This window comes from Nuphar pumila, chromosome 9, assembly GCF_984573655.1.
Source record: "Nuphar pumila chromosome 9, dmNupPumi1.hap1.1, whole genome shotgun sequence".
Lineage (NCBI taxonomy): Eukaryota > Viridiplantae > Streptophyta > Magnoliopsida > Nymphaeales > Nymphaeaceae > Nuphar > Nuphar pumila.
Window position 1 is genome coordinate 23,167,894 of NC_143257.1, and position 22,275 is coordinate 23,190,168.

Consider the following 22,275-nt stretch of genomic DNA (forward strand, 5'->3'; position numbering starts at 1 on the left):
TTGTGCAATAAAGACTTCAAAATCAACAACTATTTTTTTTATGACAAATTGGCAAAATATTTTTGGAGTCCTTGGTGAAAGAAATTGCTTAAGGTCTAATTGACACATCTGTGACTAGATTCTCCTCTCCTTTCCTCAAAGGAGAGACTCAGGCTTGATCCTTACCTGAACGGGTAACAAAAGATACTCCTCTCTTCCCTGAAGAGGAGATGTTTGCAAAACAAACTTTCAAAGAGAAATAAAGTTTTCATCAAAACTCCCTATCTCTAGGCTTCTCTTATGGAAAGGGGGCCACTAACAAAGGTTGGGAAGGATATCATAGAGGAGCGAGTCCATCACACTCTCCCTAGAAAAATGGTCCTCGATGATGGGATGACCTAACAAAAGACATTTAGGGTTACAAGGAGGACGAGCTTTCGTCGAAACTCTCCCTAGAAAAAGGGTTCCTTGTGTGACAATAAAGATTGTTTTGCAAACTGTTCGTGAAGCACGAGTCCCTTCAAACTCTCCCTAGAAAAAGGGGTTCAATGAATGAACAATAAAGACATGCAAAAAGAATGAGCTCCCTCGAACTCTTCCTGGAAAAAGGGTCCCTCGCAAGAGAAATGATTGATAAGTGATTATGAGCTAATTGGCAGACAAGTTTGACACAAAGGTCGAATCTTGAAAGATCATGATTGCCGAATGCGACCCAAAGGTCAGAAAATAATGATTGTCTTTGATAGAATTTGATAACCCAAAAGGTTTTGGTTGACAAAAATTGATGATCGGTGGTCTGACTAACAAATTAGATGACACGAAGGTATGATTGATAGACTTGAGTGACCTGAAGGTTCGATTAACAAAATTGTTGACCCAAAGGTCGATTAGTTGATAATTGATTGACCCAAAGATCAGGTTGACAGAATTGGTATGGGGCTTGATGAATTTTGGAATAGTTTGACTGATAAACACAAGATTTTGAAAAAGAACTAGCATTGGATTTTAAAAAAAATTACCAGTACAAGCATTGGATTTCGAATGATTACCAGCACGGGCACTGGGTTTTGAAAGATTACCAGCACGAGCAGTGAATTTTGAATGATTACCAGCATGAGCATTGGACTTTTAAAACATTACCAGTACGAGCACTGGATTTTGAAAGGTTACTAGTATGAGCACTAGGCTTTGAAAAATTACCTAGTACGAGTACTGAATTTTAGCAAAGGTACCTGTTGATTGCGATGGGAGATTTTCAACCTCACCTTTATGACTGATCGTCATAAATGATTGTCGGGGTCTCAGGGTTTATCCCTTGTCTTGACTGAAAATTTGATGCAAATGCCAAACGAATGTAATCGAATACAAACAAATGCAAATGAATGCGAATATGCAAATGAATGCAAAATGCAAGCGATTGTAAATGAATGTGAATGAATTATGAAAGATTTTGTTAGATCCTACCTATATACAAGGTATTTTGAATAAAAGATGAGTTTTATAACAAAAATGCCTCAGTGTATTCTGGGAGAACGACATTCAGATAAAAGAGTAATTCATCTTTATTAAAGAGATTTTATTGATGAATACAAAAGATAGATTAGAAGTTTTCTAAATGTAGAATTTCTTCAAATGTCAGGCATTGATAGGATCGGGTAATTCTACCCCATCTGCATTAATCAGACGATATGAATTACACGGTAACGCTTCTTTGACCACATAGAGACCCTCTCAGTTTGGTGACCATTTTCTATGCGGGCGGTGCTTGAGATGAGTTGTTGATCTAAGGACCAAATCATTAACTCAGAATCTTCTTTCGATGATTGATTTGGCATATTGCCTAGCTATCCTCTGACGATAAGATTGAGCGTGCTCTGCCACTTTGAGTCTTCTCTCATCGAGTAGATCAAGTTGTATCAATCTTTGCTGCGGATACTGATCGAGTGGTAACTCTAGTAAAGATGCAAACTTGAAGGCAAGCTTCTAAACATAAATAGGTAGTACCACCTCGGTCCCATAAACGAGCTCTAAAGAAGTTGCATTGGTCGGGGTCTGAATGGTGGTTCGGTATGCTCAGAGTGCATCATGGATTTTCTCATGCTAGTCACAACCCGTCTCAACGGTTCTTTTCAAGATGCAAATCAAAATTTTATTTATAGCTTTCGCCTGACCGTTTTCTTGAGGATAGTAGGGAGCTGAGAAATGATGATGAATTCTAATTTTTGAATAAAAGATTTTCATTCTCTCATTCTTGAAATGACTCCCATTATCTGAAACAATGTCATGTGGTATGCCAAAACGATAAAGAATATTCTTGTGAATGAACGAGACCACATGTCGGCCTTCCACTGTACGTAAAGTGACAACCTCGACCCACTTGGTAAAATATTTTGTTGTAGCAAAGAAATATTTATGGCCATTGGAGGTAGAAGGAGTAATTGGGCCTATAACATCAAAAGCCCATATAGAAAATGGTCACGGAGATACAACTGTTACAAATACGTCGCCAATGCATGAATGGAAGGTGCGTGTATCTAATATTGAACGTATTTCTTCAAAAAGTGGTAGCAGTCTTGTTGCATGGTCTTTCAATAATACTCTGCCTGAATGATCTGCTTAACAAGAGTTTGGTAGCCGACGTGGCCACCCCAAATGCCTTCATGCGCTTCTCGGACGACTTCCTTGGTTTCTTCTTCGTCCAGGCATCTATAATACTCGACACTGAACCCACAAAGATAAAAAACATTGGCAAGAATAAAATAACGAGCAGACATGCATTGAATCACTTTTTGTTCTCTCTTTAACAATTCTGGTGGAAGCTCACCGGTTTCGATGAAATTTTTGATATCTTGGTACCAAGGCTTCTTCTTTTGCTCTACCTGGTTGGCTTGCATGACTGGAATGAAGGCAGGTTGATCGAGTCTGCCAATTTCAAAAGAGCGATAGGATTCATCATTTCTAAAAGACATGATGGAGCCTAGGTTGTCCAAACCGTCAGCTATTTGATTGAACTCTCTTTTGATATGAAAAAGTTGGAATTTGTTGAAGCTATCGATGAGAGCTAGAGCGATCTTCTTATAAGGAAGTAACTTCTGGTATTTTACCTGTCATTCGGCTTTTATTTGGCTGACGATGAGCAATGAGTCACCAAAAGCGTGCACTCTCTTAACATTGAAGTCTTGCAGAATCTTCAGACCTTGTATTAAAGCTTTATACTCAGCCATGTTATGAGTGCATTGTAAACCAAGTTTAAGAGAAAAAGGAATCATCTTGATGATGCATGAAATGCACATCATTTTATTAATATATTCATGCATTTTTAGGTGATTTTAAGGTTTAAAACCCATGATTGGATGTATTTTGGCATAATGGAGTCATGGTTCGAATTTCAAGAAAATCAGAGTTAATTTGAGTGAGATATTGCAATTTTAGTGTTTGGGCATGAATTTCAAGGTAATTTGGATCCATATCCGATCCAAATAGATCATCTTGGGTCTTGGATCAGTTCTTAAAATATCACAATCCATCTCAAATATGATCCAAAACCCATCTATTCAATGTTTTCAGAAAACCCCCTCCAAAAGAGGCGCATAGAAATAATTTTTATTTTAAACCTCTTTCTGAAATGAGCTTAAAGTACAAAAACGTGTTTTCTGAAAACCCTAGATGTTTTTGCACAGGGATTTGTGCCCAACTGAAGCTTTCTACCTCCTCCACGCCTCCCTTTTCATGCCACCTTTTTCCTTATGCAATTCATTTTCTAACTCCTTTATTTGCCTCCTCTTCATAGTGCATTCATAGATTCACGTGTTCTAGCTGTTTTTGCAGGTTTTGCAAATCAAGGAGGAGCTATTCCTAGCTAGAGTGCTGTCTACGACACTAGGAAGGATCGGCTCTACCTCCCCGATCTTCTTTTCCACCCGAGCGTGGCTCGGTTTACCTTCCACCCTTCGGCGCCTCTATTGGGTGTAAATCGTGCATTTGTAGCAGTCACGTGGTCTGGAAAGCAACCCATAAACAAGCTCAGCAGCAAGATTCCCCAAGCACCAGCCGCTCACCTCTACCCCCACCCTTCGTCGGATCGCCCTTGAGGTAGGTCTTATCTTCATCCCTACTTTTAGATAAAATCGTGTCCACCCATTGAGTGTCTCTCTAATCTTCACCCCTTTCTAATTTTTCTCGTTCTTTGACAGCAAACTACTGTCGTATTTCAGTTATTTTCGGTGTTTGAATGTTGGATCTGGTCGTAGGATAGGCGTCAGTCTATGTTCAACAGTTTTTTTTTAGCCAAAAGCAAGAATCGGCTAGATCTATTCTAGCCGATTTTAATGTTTTATCATTTTCTTTTTTCTGAAATTTTTTTAGCAGTGAACTGTGTCAAAAAGGAATTGTTCCAGCAGTTTAAGGTTTAATTTAGCTTAATTTTATGTTGGGTTTATAGTCGTTGAGTAGTGGTGTCAAGTTGAATCAATCGATTGGTGTGTATCTTGTTTAAGTCTAGCGATTTTCTTAGATTTCATTTTAGTTTAATTATTGTTACAATTTCAGTCAGTCGTGTCTTAGCTAATCTGAGTTTAGCTGTAATTAGGTTGAAGCTTGGTTGTTATTGAAATTTGTTTCAAAAAGAAAAAGAAAAAAAAATTGTCGTTTTCCATAGTTTAGGTAAAGTCGATTTTTGGGCATGTAGAGTGGTTGTCTTCTCCAAAGAGAAGTCTGCCATTAAAGTTCCAGCTTGGTCTTAGGTTTCGTTTGGTAAGTTTATTAGAATTAGGTAGGTTATTTTGAGTATCTACATTCAATGTATGGTGTGTTAGTGAAGAAAACGTTTTTAGCATTTTTGTTTAGGTAATTTTTGATTTTTGTGTGTTGTCTAAATTAGTTCTTTTGTAATTCGTATTTTACATGCCATTCATACCCTACCATTTAGTCGTGCAGCTGTTAGTTTAGTTAGGTTAGTGATAGCTTATATTAGCTAATTAATTAAGTTTGCATTTTAAGATTAAGGGCATAGTGGTATTTTTGGTCAAAAAACGATTTTGGTAAGAGGTATCCTACATCCAAAATCGTGGGCTTAATTAAGGCAAGCTTTGATTTTTTATCCAGCCTAGTTAGAAGGGATTTATCTTCTCAATTTTGGAAACAAACTTTGATTTTCAAATCACTTTCTAAAAGTGTTGGGCACGGTTTTGGGAAAGAGCTTAAATGTTCTATTTTCTTTTAATGACGACTTGAAACCGTGTGGGTCCATCAAGCTGGACAGTTTTCCATTTCCAAGCCTTCCAATTGAGTTATTAAGGCAATTATGGAGGATCCTTTCCTTTCAAATTTCATTGATTCTCATTGATAAGCCCTTTTACTAACTTTCTATTCCAACATTGCATAAATAGAATATCAGTAATTTTAGTAGGTATTAATTTAGATTTAGTTTTTCCAAAATAGTGAATACTAACTTAGTAAGTGTGTTAGGTTTTCATTAATGTTAATTTGCATTTCATTTAGGAGTTTACATTAGATAGACTAATTATTAGTTTTATCTCCTTTATTTTCAGTTTAGTAAGTTGGTCTTTATTTCTTAGATATTTTAGTCCAGCTAAGGTGGCGTGAACCTAAGTCAAAAATATAGTCTAAATCATCCCCCTAATTAACCCTAGACCCCTACTAAACCTCGCTAGTCAATAACCTTAGTTAAGTTAACTAGTTACTTTGGAGTTAATGTTCTTGTTAATACTAATGTTAATTTAGTTTTGGATTTCGCTTTCATGTTTCTAGTTAATTGTTTAATTTATATTAAGGTTAGTTATTAGAATTAGTTCATTAACATAGATCTTTTACTTAGTTCATACATATTACTTTACAATAGTTTAAGTGTAGTATTTGTTAGATCAAATTACGAATTAACTTGCTTAGTTCATGTATGGGTTGGTGTAATTAATTTAGTTGCTTTCATTTTCTGTAGTTTAATAGTAGATTAGCAGTGTTTAGGACTGTTTTTTCATATAATTTACTGTCATAGTGTCATTAGTGGATTTATTCATATGAATAGTGCATTGATTTAAAAACCTGATTTTTACAGTAACTTGCACTCGTCATTTTATGTGCGAATTTTTGAAGTTTTTCCAAAAAATTTCTTCTATTCTACTCATCTGTGTGTTCACTGTCAGCAGACCAAAAATCAGCTCATTTTGAGTTGATTTGGGCATGATTTTTAAGCATTTTTCAAAATCAGCTTTTTCGGGTTTTTCAGTTTCGGGACTTACGATTTCCAATTTTTTCATGAATTTAAAATGCTTATATCTAGAGCTTTAGAACGATTTTTTCAAATCCGTAAGATCTGACAGATTTTTGAATCTGTCAGAAACAGAACAGAAGAAATTTCGTAAAAATTGGACTTTGTTTGCTTCTTCAAACTCTCTATTTACGGAAAGCTGTCAGAATCCACTTTTGCACTAGTCGAGGGTAAAACAGTCATTTCATTAGTAGTGTGATTTTCGGTAGTTTTCAGTGTTTTTCTGCATATTAGTTAGTATTTTTGCATCAATTAACTTAGACAAAGTTAGAATAATTAGTTGGTGTACTTAGAATTGATATTTTAGATAATTTTTAGTTTTAATTAGAATTTAGTTCAGCAATTCCTCGTAGAAGTAGGTTTAGCATAATTTCTAGATTTATTTATCATAATTATGTACTGACTTGTTCTTTTCTTTGTGTTAGGTTGATAAGCTTACTACAAATTATAATGTTAATCTTGTCAAGTGCGAAAAAGTTATACTTGGTGAAAGGATGAAATTGCCCTTGGCGATCTAAAGAAGAATTTGGAATTTTGTTTCTAGTTAATTGTAAATTTTAGTCTGTACTTTCTTTAGAGTTGTATTTATTAACTTAGATTAAGAGTTTGATATTAATAAATTGAAATTTTTAGAAATAATTTGGATAGTTCCCGTTCCCTATGGATTCGACCCGTACTTGTCACATTCGTGGAAAATCGGTTTTTATTATCTTTGGTTGACGATTTTCCAACTGTTTTTATTGAAAATAATGTTTTAAAAATACCACTGCAAAAAAGTGCAACAAAATTTTGGCGCCGTTGTCGGGGAACGGCGAATATCTTCTGTTATTTCTTCAATTTTAGTTTATTAATAATTGTTTAGTTAGTTGTTTTTAATTATTTTAGTTAGCAGGATTAACATAGTTAGTAAATATAGGATTCACTTACTGTTTTTCTAGGAAGGAGCAATTAGACAGGTGGGTTTTAGAGAACATAGTTTGTGATTTCCTGCATTTTTTTAATTTTGGTAATTTAGATTAAGTCTTGTTATTTATATAGCATAGTTAGTTAATTCTGACATAGTTAGCATAGTACTACTAGTTATTCTTTGTTTTTGTTATTTGAATTACAATATTTAGGTTGTTTCATACATCTGATCATAGCACCAGTGTATGCAGGGGTGAAGAGCTTTAAGTACTCCATTGCATCCATTTGTTGACAACCCAGAGAGAATTTTATATTCTCCTCGAAGTTCGACAGCAGTGGGTGATATGGATCCTCCAGCTCCAGTTCCTCCTCTCGCTCTAAGAGAGTACTTCACTCCCACAAACTATGTTCAGGCATCCTGCATTCGGAGACCCGATGTAGGAGCACCTCATTACGAGATTAAGGCCAGTATCATTCAGATGCTACCATCCTTCTACGACCTTAGTCGTGAGGATCCATATAGGCACTTAGATGAATTTCTCGAAATCTGTTCTATAGTAAAGATACAGAATTTTGATGATGATGCTTTGAGATTGACCTTATTTCCGTTCTCATTGAAGGACAAGGCCAAGTATTGGCTAAAGTCCTTAGATTCCATAGAAATAGGGTCTTGGGATCAGTTGCAGTAGGAGTTCTTGAGGAAATACTTTCCCATAGGTAGGACAAACCAGTATAGGCGAGCCATCACTAGCTTTTCAGAGCTAGATGGTGAGCAGTTTCATGAGACCTGGGAGAGAATGAAGGATCTCCTTAGGAAGTGTCCCCACCATCACGTGCCGAGATGGCAACTGGTGCAGAGTTTCTATGATGGATTATCTGACAGGAATCGTCAGATGATTGATTCTTCTTGTGGAGGGACGTTCATGTTGAAGAGTGAAGATGGAGCATGGAGATTTTTTGACATATTAGTAGAAAATTTCCTCCATCATGCTTATAGCTCTTAGTCCGATAGAACAACACCTAGCATTCCCAAGAAAGGTGGCATTCTCGAGATTGGTCCATCTACTGTATTACAAAGCAAAGTGGATATGATTGCTTAGAAGTTGGATCAACTTCTAGCGGGCCCATCTACCAGTCATCAGGTGTGTACTCTATGTGTCAGTCTGGCACATTTGATCATTGAGTGCCCTTCGGCAGCTCAGTACCCTGAATTTGTGCAAGAGCAAGTTCAGGCTGGTCAGGGTTACGTCAGACCCCCGAACAATCCATATTCACCTAAATATAATCCGGGGTGGCGTAACCATCCGAACCTTTCATGGAAGAATCCCCAGCCTTCTACTCAGCTTTCCCCATCTCAGCCGGCTCGGCCGCCATCATTCACTCAGACATTTCAGAGGCTGAGCTATCCTCAGAACACTCCTTTTTCTCCTCAGATCTCACAAGAGTCGGCTCAACAAACTTCTTTCGAGGAGAGACTTCTCCAAGCGCTCCAAGAGGTGAAAACCTCTAATCAGAATGCCTTTGAGAAGTGCAGTCAGATCTTTAGCTCACATACTCAGTCCATCGCGAAGTTAAAGTCGCATATGGGACAGTTGGCAGAAAAGATCAGTCGGAGACCTAAGGGTAGTTTGCTGAGTCAGGCAGTGATGAACCCGAAGGGCAAGAAATCAATGACGGGAGGCCTATACATCACAGATTCACAGCAACAGGCCAAATCTGTTATGGCCCTTAGGAGTGGACGTGAGTATCACGTTGAGAGTAGAGAGAGGATAGATGAGCCAGACTCGAGTATACCATCTTCTACAGCTCAGTCCTCCACCCCAGTTCAGGAGCAGGATAGGAGTGAGCCTTCTCACAAAGAGGAGGACCTCCAGATGTATATCCCCAAACCACCCTATCTCAAAGCGTTAGAATCTCTCGTGAGCAGAGGAAAGCAAAGCACGAAGGTCCAGGACATGCTCAAGATCTTCAAGCATGTACAGATCAACCTGCCTTTGCTAGATGTCATTCAGCAGGTGCCAGCTTATGCCAAATTCCTAAAGGAACTCTGTACGCAGAAGAGGAAATCCAGAGGAAAAGTTCCTACCAAGGTCCATCTGACTGAGCAGGTGAGTTCAATGATTCAGCATCAGACTCCACCAAAGCTCAAGGACCCTGGAGCCCCGATCATTGCATGTACCATAGGAAACATCCGCATAGAACGCGCTTTGCTTGACCTTAGAGCAAGCGTGAACATTCTGCCTGGATATTTCTATGACTCATTTGGGCTAGGAGAAATGAGATCGACCCCGATTACACTTCAGTTAGCAGATCGTTCTGTCAAGGTACCGAGAGGTGTCTTGGAAGACATGCTAGTTAAAGTGGATGAGTTCTACTTTCCAATCGATTTCATTATCCTTGACATGGAAGGAGTTGATAGCCAGCACCAGACTCCGATCATTTTGGGCAAACCATTCTTGGCGACTGCCAATGCATGCATCAATTGCAAAACCGAAGCCATGGACTTGTCATTCGGCAATCGAAAGGTCAGGCTGAACATTTTCAATGCCGCAATGGGTCCAGTGGGAGATATGGAGTGCTTCCAGGTTGACATAGCACAAGATTTAGTGGAAGCACAACCAAAGTTGTACATGATAGAGGACTCCCTTGATTTGTATCATACAGGAGATGATAGTTGTAGAGTTAGTGTAGATGTGTCATTAGTTTTGCCAGGATACCCTCCTTGGAGAGGGAGCATTGAGCCTCTCCCACCACTTGCTGAGACCCCAGCCAAATCTTCGATAGAGTCTCCCCCGCAACTTGAGCTGAAACCCTTACCGAATTCACTCAAGTATGCATATCTCGGAGTTGGGGAGACTCTGTCTGTGATCATCTCGTCACTGCTCACAGAGAAGCATGAGCAGAGAATGATAGACATTTTATGAGAGGCAGGTTGCTATGATTGGCTGGGAGGTTGCTGATTTGAAAGGGATTGATCTGTCATTCTGCATGCACCGGATTCATTGTGACGAAGAAGCCAAGCCGGTGCGGGACATGCAGAGAAGATTAAATCCTAATATGAAAGAGGTGGTGAAAAATGAGGTGGTCAAGTGGTTGGATGCTGGGATCATATACCCCATTTCTTATAGCCATTGGGTCAGTCCGATTCAGGTTGTGCCGAAGAAATCTGGACTCACAGTTGTGGAGAATGAAAAAGGGGAAAGCATCTCGATGAGGACCACCACAGGGTGGCAAGTCTGTATTGATTGCAGGAAGCTGAATAAAGCAACATGGAAGGATCACTTCCCATTGCCATTCATTGATCAGATTTTGGAAAGACTCGCAGGACAAAGCTACTACTGTTTCTTGGATAGATAATCTAGATATAATCAAGTAGCTATCCATCCTGACGACCAGAAGAAAACCACATTTACATGTCTGTATAGCACTTTTGCATTTAAACGTATGCCATTTGGGCTCTGCAATACCCCAACAACTTTTCAGAGGTGCATGTTAGCTATCTTCTCTGACATGGTGGATGATGTCATGGAAGTATTCATGGATGATTTTTCTGTGTATGGCTCTTCATTTGAGGATTGCCTCTAGAAACTTACTTGAATACTGAGTAGGTGTATGGAGACAAACCTGGTTTTGAGTTGGGAGAAGAGTCATTTTATGGTCCAAGAGGGGATTGTACTCGAACATATTGTGTCCAAAAGAGGGATATAGGTTGATAGAGCGAAGGTTGAATCTATTTCACGATTGACTCCACCTACCACTATTAGGCAGGTTCGGTCTTTCTTAGGGCATGCCGGATTTTACAGGCGATTCATCAAAGATTTTAGCAAAATCTATCAACCGCTATGTTCATTATTGGAAAGGATCAGCCCTTTGAGTTTAGTGATGATTGCATGAAGGCCTTTGAGATACTCAAAGAGGCCTTGACCACTGCACCCATTTTGAGACCTCCGAATTGAATGCTTCCATTCGAGATTATGTGTGATGCTTCCGACTATGCGATGGGGGCCATTTTAGGATAAAGGATTGACAAGAAGCCCTATGTGATATACTATGCGAGCAGAACTCTGTCTGATGCTCAGATGAACTATACCACGATAGAGAAGGAACTACTCGCAGTAGTATTCGCTTTGGATAAGTTTATGTCCTATCTTCTCGGTTTGAAAGTGGTTGTCTATTCTGATCACGCTACATTGAAGTACCTTCTTAGCAAGAAAGACACCAAACCGAGGCTCATCCGATGGGTACTGTTACTACAGGAGTTTGATCTCGAGATTCGAGATAAGAAGGGAAGTGAGAACGTAGTAGCAGACCATCTCTCTAGACTGATCGTGGAGACCATTCAGGATCAGAGACCGATCAGTGATTTTTTCCCTGATAAGCAGATTATGGCAGTTGGAACATCGTAGTTACCCTGGTTTGCAGATATTGTGAATTATCTGGTTTCAAGGCAGATCCCTGAGCATTAGAATAAGAATGAGCAAGAGTGATTCTTATCACAGGTGAGACAATATTATTGAGATGAGCCAGAGTTGTTCAAATATTATGCAGACCAGATCATCAGAAGATGCATCCCGGAGGAGGAGTATGAGTCCATCCTCAGTTTTTGTCATTCATTAGCCTGTGGAGGGCATTTTAGTAGTAGGAAGACAGCTGCAAAGGTTTTGCAGTCTGGATTTTTTTGGCCCACCCTCCACAGAGATGCGCATGAGTTCTGCAGGAAATGTATTCGTTGTCAGCAGACTGGGAACATGTCCAAGAGGGACATGATGCCCTTGCTCCCGATCTTGATTGTTGAGATTTTCGATGTTTGGGGCATAGATTTTATGGGCCCATTTCTGCCATCATTCGGTAATTTGTATATCTTAGTGGCGGTTGATTATGTGTCCAAATGGGTCAAGGTTGTGGCAACCAAGACCAATGATCATAGAGTTATACTTAAGTTCATTAAGCACAATATTTTTAGTCATTTTGGTGTGCCACGTGCGATGATAAGTGATGGTGGCAAGCATTTCAGAAATGTGTAGGTAGCTTCTCTTTTGAGAAAGTATTCTGTCAATCATCAGTTCACCACTCCTTATCATCCGCAGACCAGTGGACAAGTCGAGGTTTCTAATAGGAAAATCAAGCGGATTTTAGAAAAGACAGTTCGTCCAGATCGCAAGGATTGGTCCCAACGCTTAGATGATGCTCTTTGGGCATATAGGACTGCATTTAAAACTCTCATTGGCATGTCCTCGAATCGTCTTGTTTTTGGGAAAGCGTGCCACCTCCCTGTCGAGCTGGAACACAGAGCATATTGGGCAATCAAGAAGTTTAATTTTGACCTCACCCAGGCTGACAAAGAGCGATCATTGTAGCTCGCCGAGTTAGAAGAGCTCAGGAATGATGCATATGAGAATGCCAAGTTATATAAAGCTCGCACTAAGGCCTTTCATGATAAACATATTATCAGAAAAGTGTTTGAGCCGGATCAGAAAGTTTGGTTGTTTGATTCTCGTTTGCATCTATTCCTAGGTAAATTAAGGTCAAGATGGGATGGACCTTACATCGTGAGAGAAGTATTCCCGCACGAGGTAGTGACATTATTTGACCCACAGACCGATGGCACATTCAAGGTGAATGGGCAAAGACTGAAGCCCTACATATCAGATACCTTACAGGTTGGTGAGTGTGAGGTCTGGGATCTCACGAAGAAATATGATTTGAGCAGAGGAATGTATCATATGTAGATAGTAGAATTAGTTTTGTTTTTCAGTTTTAGCATTTGCTTTTGTGCATTCATTTGATTTCATATGAACTTACACTTGTTCTGATTCATGCAGGTTTATCTAATATTCAATGTGTGAGGATTAGTTACCATGTGCAAAGCACAACTTTCTTAGCAGACCATTGACCAGATTAGCAGAAAACTATGCATTCGTATATGCATAGTGGTAGTGCAAAGTCAAGGCAATCATCAACTTCAGAAGCCCGACACATATCAGATTGTATCTATCCTTTCTCTTGTAGTTATTTTATTGATCTTTAGTGTGCATTTGCATTCCATGTTTACATATTTTGTATGCCACTAGGGACAATGTCATTCAAGCATGGGGGGGTGGTTTAGATGCACACTAAATTTTTTTTAGGTAGCTAAAAACTCATAAAATTAGGTCATTAAGAACAAGTTTGTAGCATATATGATTGTTCTTGGCATAATCTAACAATTAAGAAATTTTTAACCCCCATGTAAAAAAAAAATCTGATCTGATCCAAAAAGAGTAGTCATTTATGAGAAAATTCAAAAAAAAGATAGTATTTGAATGTTAGAAAGTTTTGAATCACTTTAGTGTAAGTATGCACAGTATGTTTTGTGGAAAAGCTAAGAAATTGAAACATGTTTAGAAATATGAACTTAAAAGAAAAGAGCTACATTTAGTTGTTGATGTCTTCGCGATTCCAAGTAGTGGAGCTCAGACACAAGTTGAAGTGTTTAAAGTCTCTTGACGAAAATGATAACGAAGGAGATCATCTTCTTGTCTAGTCAATATCTGTGGCCTATGTGGTTTGAGTAAGTAGAGTCTGAAGGGTGTTTTACACCTGGTGCCTTAAAGCCATCTGGTTTGGGAGCCACCGATTCGAAAGCTTGTTACATGAACTTCATAGAAAGCCTAAGAGATGGAGACATTGCACATGATGAAAAGAAGACTATACGTAAACTATTAAAATAGAAGGTCTAGTGACTCGAGCAATTAAGTCTGAGGGATACTCTGTATATGGTGCCCTAAGGTCGTCTGACCTGGGAGTCACTGACCCAAAGCTCGTTACACGGGTCACGAAACTGGATATTTGAAATAGCGCTCAAGTGAGAAAAATGCTCAAGTGAGAGGAATTGAAAAAAGGTTGAAAAATTGAAAATCAAAAGAAAAAGAGTGCGCTTAATGAGGAAAATTCATTGCTTAGGAATAATTGTGAAATACTGTGCAGAAAATATACAAGTGAGGATAAATGAATAATAACATGATAATACTTGACTTTCTGAGAAAAATCATAAATAATTACAAGTTTAGAAAAGTGAAAGAAAAAGGTTTTTACTGTGGAGGCATAAGAACGCTAAATTTGTTACGAGAGTGTACATTACATGAAATATTTGCTTAAACTGATTTCTTAATTGCCTAATACTTTTGAAAAATCATTCTTGCATGACATTGATGTTTGTGAGTAGCATCTCTGCAAACCCTCACGAGACCTTACTATGAAAGTGAGTTAAATGCAACCGTGATTCCTATGAAAGTGAGTTAGGTATTTTAATAGTTTATTGCATATTTGTTTATTTTCCAATTTCATAACCTAGTAGTTGTTTCTTAAGGGACTAACAAACATTCAAGCATGAGAGTATTTGATGATGCATGAAATGCACATCATTTTATTAATATATTCATGCATTTTTAGGTGATTTTAAGGTTTAAAACCCATGATTGGATGTATTTTGGCATAATGGAGTCATGGTTCGAATTTTAAGAAAATCGGAGTTAATTTGAGTGAGATATTGCAATTTTAGTGTTTGGGCATGAATTTCAAGGTAATTTAGATCCAAATCTGACCTAAATAGATCATCTTGGGTCTTGGATCAGTTCTTAAAATATCACAATCCATCTCAAATATGATCCAAAACCCATCTATTCAATGTTTTCAGAAAACCCCCTTCAAAAGAGGCGAATAGAAATAATTTTTATTTTAAACCTCTTTTTGAAATGAGCCTAAAGTATAAAAACGTGTTTTCTGAAAACCCTAGATGTTTTTGCACAGGCATTTGCGCCCAGCTGAAGCTTTCTACCTCCTCCACACCTCCCTCTTCATGCCACCTTTTTCCTTATGCAATTCATTTTCTAACTCCTTCATTTGCTTCCTCTTCATAGTGCATTCATAGATTTACGTGTTCTAGCTGTTTTTGCAGGTTTTGCAGATCAAGGAGGAGCTATTCCTAGCCAGAGTGCTGTCTACGACACTAGGAAGGATCGGCTCTACTTCCCCGATCTTCTTTTCCACCCGAGCGTGGCTCAGTTTACCTTCCACCCTTCGGCGCCTCTATTGGGTGTAAATCGTGCATTTGTAGTAGTCACATGGTCTGGAAAGCAACCCATAAACAAGCTCAGCAGCGGGATTTCCCAAGCATCAGCCCCTCACCTCTACCCTGTTATCATCGCAAAATTTTACTTTTGCAAGTCAAACTGACCTTTGAAATTTTTTTTGAAAATAACTCACCTCCGTTTTAAAATGCAGGATAATTCTGAAGAATGGGACTCGCCTGTCGGTACGAGGTTCAACCGTTCTTGGCGCCTTTACGAGGGGTAATTGAACCAAGGATCAAAAGTGTGCTTAGCTTTGCTCAACTTGCCTAAATCGTGTTCTATTTCCTAAATGCACAAAGAATCAAGCATGTGCTATGAATTTTCTGGAAAATGCAGATTTGAAAACATGATGTTTGCTTCTGAGATTTGAAATACTTGGAAAATTCTTGAAAAAGATGTCACTTGGAAAATCATGAATCATGGTGAAAGAATATTTTTGAGAAAAATGAAATTTGATTTCTGAAGAATCCAAGTGTTTTGTGAAAATCAATTTTTGAGGAATTTCAAGTAACTTTGAAAAATTTGATTTCCCTGAATTCAAACTTTGAAATTGAACATATAACTTAGAAAATCGAATTTTGAACTTTGAAAAATACTTGAAATACCATTTAAAAGCTCAAAGTTTTGAGAACAATCAATTTCTGAGTAAGACTTGGAAAATTTTGAGAAAATCGATTTCTCTGAATTGGAATTGGAATTTGCAAATTCAATGGAATGAATGAATATGGATTTGAAAGATATTTCTTTAAGGAATTGAGAAAATCCTTTTGAGTCTTAAAAAATGCAGTGCATTTTTGAAGTTAGCCTAAGAGTGTGGGCTGAATGTGGCTAATACGAAGATCACAAATCTGGGTCTCATTCGTATTCTGACTATGTCCACCGAGTTCGTCAACTCCCTAAGAGCTAGTGCACATGTCATTCGTGTAGACCATGGTGAATTTGTAAAAATATGCACATGAATGACAAACATAACAATTATATATCAAAGTTCAAACTATATGCAATTTATCCTATTCTATGCAGGAATTGAAATTCTTATTCCAAAGTTTACATTTAATTTACATCACTAATTGAATTTAAATACAGGAAATTAAAGTCTTCAATATCCCTGCAAAACTAAAAAACTTGTTAGTGAAGATATGTTGACTTTTCTAGATTTATCCAGTAATATCTGAAAATTACTGGATTTTGCTAGATATAAGCCTTTTTCATGATTCCCTGAAATAAACATAATGAAATATGAAATAAAATTGAATGAATAATGAAGATAAATAACTTTGAAATTCAAAATTTGAGAAATAGAGACAAAAATACCCTTGAAAACAAGACTATGGCCTTGAAATTAGGGTTTTCAGAAAGATATTTTGTAAAATACAACTTTTAAAATTTAAATGAGGATAAATCAAACATAAGATGATATGATACGATTAAAAATATGAAAATTAGGGTTTAGAATTTCGAAATTGAGGTCAAATGACCAAAATGCTCCTGATAGCAACACTATGGCCTTGAAATCAGGGTTTTTTGAAATAAATTTTGGTAAAAACTTTGGATTTAGGATTGAAATAAACATAAAATCGACCATGAAGCATCCTAATATGATTCTAAACATGAAAAAACCTTAAAAACATGAACTTATACACGAAAATCAAGAAATATCATGAAAATCATGATTTTAGCAATGTTTCAGGATCCTGCGGGCACCCTGTTTTGCAATTTGGCTCATCTAAGCATCAAATGGATTCCAAAATTGATAAAAATCGGTACCTACACTTGTTATCACCTTAAAATCAGATTGGAATCATAAAAATATATTTTTAACAATATTCCAATTCAAAAATTACATTAAAACCCTAAAATATGCTATTTTTACCCATGGTCACATACCAGTTTCAGTGTTAGACCCAACTTAGGGGTCAATTCACAATGAAAATTTCTGAAATTTTACAGAGGTAAACTATACAGAAACACAGAGAATCTCCTTTTTACAGATTGGAAAAATCATCTTCGATGAGAAAGATACCTTTCCGGCAATCTGGACTTAAATATAAAAAATCTAAAATTGATTAAAACAGGTACTTCCTGTTATAAATACAGAAAAAAATAAAAGACCTCATCAAAAATTTCCAAACTTTTATCAGTGAATAGTATACAGAAAAATAATGAACTTTTCTTTTTACAGATCATGAATCAAATCTACGGTTTGAGATCTATGATCAGTACAAGTCGGATTAGGGTTTTTATAAATCATAACGAGTTTTAAAAGACGAATCCGACTTTCTGATAGAGGAAAAATACCAAACAGAGGCAAAAAATTATGAAACATTTACAGTAAATACCCTACATCAACGTAGAGTCACTTCACTTTACGAATCTTGAATCGGATATCAGATAAAAGAAATAACCCATCTGCAAGTTGTGCTTAAAATTAAACAATAATTTTAATCAATAGAAATCCCGATTTGACTTTGTATTTTATGAACAGGGTTCCCGAATCCCAAAACATCTGATTTTTTACAGTAGTTCACTGACATATTCGTAAACAATATATAAAAAAATCAGAAATTTTTAATGAATATTTCAATACGAACTAACATGCTTTCTACCGATCTAAAATTAAAATATGCAGAAATCTAAGAAACACCAATAAAACATGATTTATTTAATGAAAACAAAAAAAAATATCGAAACAGTAAAACGAATCCTATTTTGATGCTGTAATACATGAAATAAACAGTAATGTGCTAAAAAATAAAAATAAAAAAGGGAATTCATGGTTGAAATTGCTTTTATCCTGGAAATAATGGATTTAATCCATTTAAACGGATAAATCTCATGTTTTCTTGGTTAAGAATATAAAAAACAATGCAATAAACGATTCTAATGGATTAGAATCATGGAAAACAGTATTAAATAGGGTTAGATCATCTTCTTGAATTGAACTTGAGGTTCTTGAGGTTGAATCCATGGTTTAATCCATGAAAGGGGAGGTGCCAATGGTGAAATCTAATATAAAATCATAAAAAACTAATAAAAATAATAAAATAATGTTAAAAAAAATTCACCTTGGGGTTGCAACTTCAATGGAGGAAAAAGAGGTGCTGGAGAGAGGAGGGAGACCACGAAAATTTGAGAGAAAAACAGCCTCCTTAACCCCTCTAAAGAGCCCTTATTTATAGTTTTTCAAAACCTTCTTAATTAGGATTAATTAAGGAGTTTTATTTTTTTAGAACTCTTTCTAATAAATCTAATAAATGTGGAAATGATTTTTTGGAGAATTATAGCCTAGGTGGGACTCTAATTAATCCCTAATTAACACCTAATTAAACCCTAGAAAGTCCAAATGTGGCACCACCTAGTATGGACACACATTTGGTTTTTAAAACTTGAATTTAAAACCTTTAAAAACCAATGGTTTAAAACTTAAATAAAATAGATTTTCAAAATTACTTTGGACTCCTCTAAACCCCTAACCTAACTAGGATGTTGACTAACCCTAGTCTAACCTTGACTTCTTCAATTGTGGCGCCACCCCGAGTGGGCCCCACTTGAATTTTCAAAAACGATTTTAAAACTTGAAAATGAGAGTTTTTTCAAAAGAGATTCAAAAGTAGATTTTGAGATTGAAAATTCTGAAATGACACAGAGTCTTGACTGAGTCAGAAATCCTCTGGATATGGTGCCAACTGAGTGGGCCCCACATCGAAGTTTTGAAAAACTTGAAACAAAGAATGAAAATGATTTTGAAAAGGGGTTAAAATCACAGTTGAAATTCAAAGTTTTGAAAATAGAGTTCTAAGCAAACTGGAACTCTAGACTAGAGTTCTGAACCAATTAAGACTCTGAGATTTTGGATTTTAAAAGCCAAATGAAAGAGTTTTTAAAAGATTTTATCAAAAATGGTAAAATAAGGCAGAAAATGCAGTCAGGATTAGAGTCCTAACTCAACTGAAACTCTGAAATAGAGTTCTGAATCAACTAGGACTTTACAAAATAACCTAATTTTTAAAAAACAAATGGAAAAAAGTAAAAATGGAAGCAAAAACAGACTCTAGAACAGACTCCTGACTGGATTACGACTTTGGGATAGAGTCCTGATCGGACTAAAACTCTAGTTTTTTTTTGGTATTTTCTGAAAAACAGATGAAAGAACTTGTAAAAATAGTGAAAACAATAACAAATATTGAAATAAAATAGAGTTCTGATTCAACTGAGACTCTGAGGACAGAGTCCTAATTGAACTAGGACTCTCAGATTTTTGGATTTTTTGAGAAAACAAATGAGAGAATTTTGAAAAATAGTTAAAAACATGATAAAATTGAAGTTTTGGTTCAGAGTCCTGATCTGATTAGGACTCTGAGAAAGAGTCCTGATTCGATCAGAACTCTAAGAATTTTTGGTTTTCTGATAAGCAAATGATGAAATTTAAACATAAATTTTGAAAATTAGTGAAAATGGAGTGAGAAAACAAACTTTGTATAGAGTCCTGATTTGATCAGGACTCTAGGGCAGAGTCCTGATTCTATCAAGACTCTAGGATAAAATCCCAGAATTTTGAAATTCTTTGATAAGAGTGTAACAATTTTGATAGATGGAAAGATTTTTTAAAGATTCTTTCAAAATTGTAATCAAGTTCAGAGTCTTGATCCAACTAGGACTCTCTTAACAGAGTCATGTTTTGACTGAAACTCTGAGTTTTGACTCATTTTGAAAGATTTTATTAAAAACAGGGAAAAATAGTGACAAAAGACAGAGTCCTAATCCGACTGAAACTCTGAAGAAGAGTCCTAATCCGACTGGGATTCTTGAAGAAGAGTCCTAATCCAACTAGGACTCTAGGATTTTGGTCAAAATGAAAGATTTTAAAAGATTTTCTCCAAAACAGGTAAAAAAGGTAGTAAAAAGTAGAGTTCTGATCCGATTGGGACTCTAGAAAAATAGTCTTGATCCAACTAGGACTCTAAAAATTTGGCCAAAATGGAGGAAATGGACAAGTGATATGACCATAACTGGTTTAAAATCATAATGGTGTTTTAAAAATGTCCAAAAAGATTCAAACAGATGAAAATACAGAGTCTTGATCCAACTAGGACTCTAAATTTTTTAAGATTTTTGATAAATGAAGAAATCCAGAAGCGACACTACCTAAATGGGTCTCATCAGAGAATTGAAATCAGTTGAAAATTGAGTTTAAAATGAATCCAGATTGTTTTCTTAGAAAACATTTCAAAATATAAGATCCTGGGGGTTGGCAAATGACATAATGCTGATTAAAAACCCAGGTTTTAAAATTGATTTTGAAAGAAAAAAAATTTAAAACTTGAATCTAGATTAAATATTTTGAAAATAGGAGTGTTGGATCTCAAAAATGAGATGTAATGACATACAATGCTATACAATGCAATGAAATGCTATGTTGAATGCATGCAATGATATGCAATGACACATGAAATATATAAACACTGGATGAGGATGAAAATTTGGAGTGTTTACATACCCCCACCTTCGTCGGATCGCCCTTGAGGTAGGTCATTCCTTCATCCCTTTTTTTAGATAAAATCGTGTCCACCTATTGAGTGTCTCTCTAATCTTCACCCCTTTCTAATTTTTCTCGTTCTTTGACAGCAAAACACTATCGTATTTCAGTTATTTTCAGTGTTTAAATGCTGGATCTGGTCGTAGGATAGGCGTCAGTCTATGTTCTACAATTTTTTTTTATCCAAAAACAAGAATCGGCTAGATCTATTCTAGCCGATTTTAATGTTTTATCATTTTCTGTTTTCTGAAATTTTTTAGCAGTGAACTGTGTCAAAAAGGAATTGTTCCAGCATTTTAAGGTTTAATTTAGCTTAATTTTATGTTGGGTTTATAGTCGTTGAGTAGTGGTGTCAAGTTGAATCAATCGATTGGTGCATGTCTTGTTTAAGTCTAGCGATTTTCTTAGATTTCATTTTAGTTTAATTATTGTTACAATTTCAGTCAGTCGTGTCTTAGCTAATCTGAGTTTAGCTGTAATTAGGTTGAAGCTTGGTTGTTATTGAAATTGAAATTTGTTTCAAAAAGAAAAAGAAAAAAAAAATCTCGTTTTCCATATTTTAGGTAAAGTCGATTTTTGGGCATGTAGAGTGGTTGTCTTCTCCAAAGAGAAGTCTGCCATTAAAGTTCCATCTTGGTCTTAGGTTTCGTTTGGTAAGTTTATTAGAATTAGGTAGGTTATTTTGAGTATCTACATTCAATGTATGGTGTGTTAGTGAAGAAAACATTTTTAGCATTTTTGTTTAGGTAATTTTTGATTTTTGTGTGTTGTCTAAATTAGTTCTTTTGGAATTCGTATTTTACATGCCATTCATACCCTACCATTTAGTCATGCAGCTGTTAGTTTAGTTAGGTTAGTGATAGCTTATATTAGCTAATTAATTAAGTTTGCATTTTAAGATTAAGGGCATAGTAGTATTTTTGGTCAAAAAACGATTTTGGTAAGAGGTATCCTACATCCAAATTCATGGGCTTAATTAAGGCAAGCTTTGATTTTTTATCCAACCTAGTTAGAAGGGATTTATCTTCTCAATTTTGGAAACAAACTTTGATTTTCAAATCACTTTCTAAAAGTGTCGGGCACGGTTTTGGGAAAGAGCTTAAATGTTCTATTCTCTTTTAATGACAACTTGAAACCGTGTGGGTCCATCAAGCTGGACGATTTTCCATTTCCAAGCCTTCCAATTGAGTTATTAAGGCAATTATGGAGGATCCTTTCCTTTCTAATTTCATTGATTCTCATTGATAAGCCCTTTTACTAACTTTCTATTCCAACATTGCATAAATAGAATATCAGTAATTTTAGTAGGTATTAATTGAGATTTAGTTTTTCCAAAATAGTGAATACTAACTTAGTAAGTGTGTTAGGTTTTCATTAATGTTAATTTGCATTTCATTTAGGAGTTTACATTAGATAGACTAATTATTAGTTTTATCTCCTTTATTTTCGGTTTAGTA

At 36.2% G+C, this 22,275-nt stretch overlaps 1 pseudogene across 1 annotated transcript in view; it reads left to right on the plus strand.

The window, feature by feature from the left end:
• The first annotated feature begins 8,754 nt into the window (after positions 1-8,754).
• Positions 8,755-22,275, plus strand: part of LOC149828493 (uncharacterized) — a 50,552-nt pseudogene continuing 37,031 nt past the window's right edge. Inside the window, exons 1-3 of the transcript XR_016434116.1 lie at positions 8,755-10,405; positions 10,880-12,841; positions 15,108-15,346. The product of XR_016434116.1 is annotated as an uncharacterized LOC149828493 (transcript). The remainder of the gene's footprint in view (positions 10,406-10,879; positions 12,842-15,107; positions 15,347-22,275) is intronic.